Below are 2686 nucleotides of genomic sequence, written 5' to 3'. Positions count from 1 at the left end.
TGGTATTCCCAGGCGGTCTCCCATCCAAGTACTAACCAGGCCCTACCCTGCTTAGCTTCCGAGATCAGACGAGATTGGGCGCATCCAGGCTGGTATGGCCGTAAGCAGAAGCTCCTGCTTGAAATACCTCTTATATGGAGTTGAAGATAAGTCATAGAATATGAGTCATTGATTTTTTGGTTTTATTTGTTTGGAATTAAAGTGCCTTAACCATGTGCAAAACACTTTAGGACGTGAGCTGTCGCTGTTACCACGTTGAAATATGTGTGGGTAGATTAAGCGAGAGCGTTCTCTGCTGGTTGAAAAAGCTTACAGCACCTTGTATTCCCAGGCGGTCTCCCATCCAAGTACTAACCAGGCCCGACCCTGCTTAGCTTCCGAGATCAGACGAGATCGGGCGCATACAGGCTGGTATGGCCGTAAGCAGAAGCTGCAGCTTGAAATACCTCTGATATGGAGTTGAAGATAAGTCATAGAATATAAGTCATTGATTTGTTGGTTTTATTTGTTGGAGTTAAAGTGCCTTAACCATGTGCAAAACACTTTAGGACGTGAGCTGTCGCTGTTACCACGTTGAAATATGTGTGGGTAGATTAAGCGAGAGCGTTCTCTGCTGGTTGAAAAAGCTTACAGCACCTTGTATTCCCAGGCGGTCTCCCATCCAAGTACTAACCAGGCCCGACCCTGCTTAGCTTCCGAGATCAGACGAGATCGGGCGCATCCAGGCTGTTATGGCCGTAAGCAGAAGCTGCAGCTTGAAATACCTCTGATATGGAGTTGAAGATAAGTCATAGAATATAAGTCATTGATTTGTTGGTTTTATTTGTTGGAGTTAAAGTGCCTTAACCATGTGCAAAACACTTTAGGACGTGAGCTGTCGCTGTTACCACGTTGAAATATGTGTGGGTAGATTAAGCGAGAGCGTTCTCTGCTGGTTGAAAAAGCTTACAGCACCTGGTATTCCCAGGCGGTCTCCCATCCAAGTACTAACCAGGCCCGACCCTGCTTAGCTTCCGAGATCAGACGAGATCGGGCGCATCCAGGCTGGTATGGCCGTAAGCAGAAGCTGGAGCTTGAAATACCTCTTATATGGAGTTGAAGATAAGTCATATAATATAAGTCATTGATTTGTTGGTGATAATAATTTAGAAGCGCTTATTTGTTGGAGTTAAAGTGCATTAACCATGTGCAAAACACTTTAGGACGTGAGCTGTCGCTGTTACCACGTTGAAATATGTGTGGGTAGATTAAGCGAGAGCGCTCTCTGTTGGTTGAAAAAGCTTACAGTACCTGGTATTCCCAGGCGGTCTCCCATCCAAGTACTAACTAGGCCCGACCCTGCTTAGCTTCCGAGATCAGACGAGATCGGGCGCATCCAGGCTGGTATGGCCGTAAGCAGAAGCTGCAGCTTGAAATACCTCTTATATGGAGTTGAAGATAAGTCATAGAATATAAGTCATTGATTTGTTGGTTTTATTTGTTGGAGTTAAAGTGCCTTAACCATGTGCAAAACACTTTAGGACGTGAGCTGTCGCTGTTACCACGTTGAAATATGTGTGGGTAGATTAAGCGAGGGCGCTCTCTGCTGGTTGAAAATGCTTACAGCACCTGGTATTCCCAGGCGGTCTCCCATCCAAGTACTAACCAGGCCCGACCCTGCTTAGCTTCCGAGATCAGACGAGATCGGGCGCATCCAGGCTGGTATGGCCGTAAGCAGAATCTGCTGCTTGAAATACCTCTTATATGGAATTGAAGATAAGTCATACAATATAAGTCATTGATTTGTTGGTTTTATTTGTTGGAGTTAAAGTGCCTTAACCATGTGCAAAACACTTTAGGACGTGAGCTGTCGCTGTTACCACGTTGAAATATGTGTGGGTAGATTAAGCGAGGGCGCTCTCTGCTGGTTGAAAATGCTTACAGCACCTGGTATTCCCAGGCGGTCTCCCATCCAAGTACTAACCAGGCCCGACCCTGCTTAGCTTCCGAGATCAGACGAGATCGGGCGCATCCAGGCTGGTATGGCCGTAAGCAGAATCTGCTGCTTGAAATAACTCTTATATGGAGTTGAAGATAAGTCATATAATATAAGTCATTGATTTGTTGGTGATAATAATTTAGAAGCGCTTATTTGTTGGAGTTAAAGTGCCTTAACCATGTGCAAAACACATTAGGACGTGAGCTGTCGCTGTTACCACGTTGAAATTTGTGTGGGTAGATTAAGCGAGAGCGCTCTCTGCTGGTTGAAAAAGCTTGCAGCACCTGGTATTCCCAGGTGGTCTCCCATTCAAGTACTAACCATGCCCGACCCTGCTTAGCTTCCGAGATCAGACGAGATCGGGCGCATCCAGGCTGGTATGGCCGTAAGCAGAAGCTGCAGCTTGAAATACCTCTTATATGGAGTTGAAGATAAGTCATAGAATATAAGTCATTGATTTGTTGGTTTTATTTGTTGGAGTTAAAGTGCCTTAACCATGTGCAAAACACTTTAGGACGTGAGCTGTCGCTGTTACCACGTTGAAATATGTGTGGGTAGATTAAGCGAGAGCGCTCTCTGCTGGTTGAAAAAGCTTACAGCACCTGGTATTCCCAGGCGGTCTCCCATCCAAGTACTAACCAGGCCCGACCCTGCTTAGCTTCCGAGATCAGACGAGATTTTTTTTTTTGTCTTTTATTGTGAAAATAT

At 45.6% G+C, this 2686-nt stretch overlaps 8 non-coding genes across 8 annotated transcripts in view; all 8 read right to left on the bottom strand.

Annotated features, from left to right (window-relative positions):
• The window catches only part of LOC133436567 (5S ribosomal RNA), a 119-nt gene extending 13 nt beyond the window's left edge, over window positions 1-106 (bottom strand). Inside the window, exon 1 of the ribosomal RNA XR_009780099.1 lies at window positions 1-106. This exon is cut by the window's left edge and continues 13 nt beyond it. This is a non-coding gene — a ribosomal RNA (5S ribosomal RNA).
• A 200-nt stretch (window positions 107-306) lies between these two features.
• LOC133436608 (5S ribosomal RNA) lies at window positions 307-425 on the bottom strand. The gene has a single exon (XR_009780138.1). It is a non-coding gene; the product is annotated as a 5S ribosomal RNA (ribosomal RNA).
• A 199-nt stretch (window positions 426-624) lies between these two features.
• LOC133436650 (5S ribosomal RNA) lies at window positions 625-743 on the bottom strand. The gene has a single exon (XR_009780177.1). It is a non-coding gene; the product is annotated as a 5S ribosomal RNA (ribosomal RNA).
• Window positions 744-942: 199 nt separating this feature from the next.
• On the bottom strand, window positions 943-1061 carry LOC133436651 (5S ribosomal RNA). Its single transcript, XR_009780178.1, has one exon. It is a non-coding gene; the product is annotated as a 5S ribosomal RNA (ribosomal RNA).
• Window positions 1062-1278: 217 nt separating this feature from the next.
• Window positions 1279-1397, bottom strand: LOC133436607 (5S ribosomal RNA). Its single transcript, XR_009780137.1, has one exon. It is a non-coding gene; the product is annotated as a 5S ribosomal RNA (ribosomal RNA).
• Window positions 1398-1596: 199 nt separating this feature from the next.
• On the bottom strand, window positions 1597-1715 carry LOC133436481 (5S ribosomal RNA). The gene has a single exon (XR_009780018.1). It is a non-coding gene; the product is annotated as a 5S ribosomal RNA (ribosomal RNA).
• A 199-nt stretch (window positions 1716-1914) lies between these two features.
• LOC133436480 (5S ribosomal RNA) lies at window positions 1915-2033 on the bottom strand. Its single transcript, XR_009780017.1, has one exon. It is a non-coding gene; the product is annotated as a 5S ribosomal RNA (ribosomal RNA).
• Window positions 2034-2250: 217 nt separating this feature from the next.
• Window positions 2251-2369, bottom strand: LOC133436644 (5S ribosomal RNA). The gene has a single exon (XR_009780171.1). It is a non-coding gene; the product is annotated as a 5S ribosomal RNA (ribosomal RNA).
• Between the last annotated feature and the right edge of the window lie 317 nt (window positions 2370-2686).

The sequence above is a fragment of the Cololabis saira genome, unplaced genomic scaffold, assembly GCF_033807715.1.
Source record: "Cololabis saira isolate AMF1-May2022 unplaced genomic scaffold, fColSai1.1 scf060, whole genome shotgun sequence".
NCBI lineage: Eukaryota > Metazoa > Chordata > Actinopteri > Beloniformes > Belonidae > Cololabis > Cololabis saira.
This window is presented reverse-complemented; position numbering and strand designations above follow the sequence as displayed.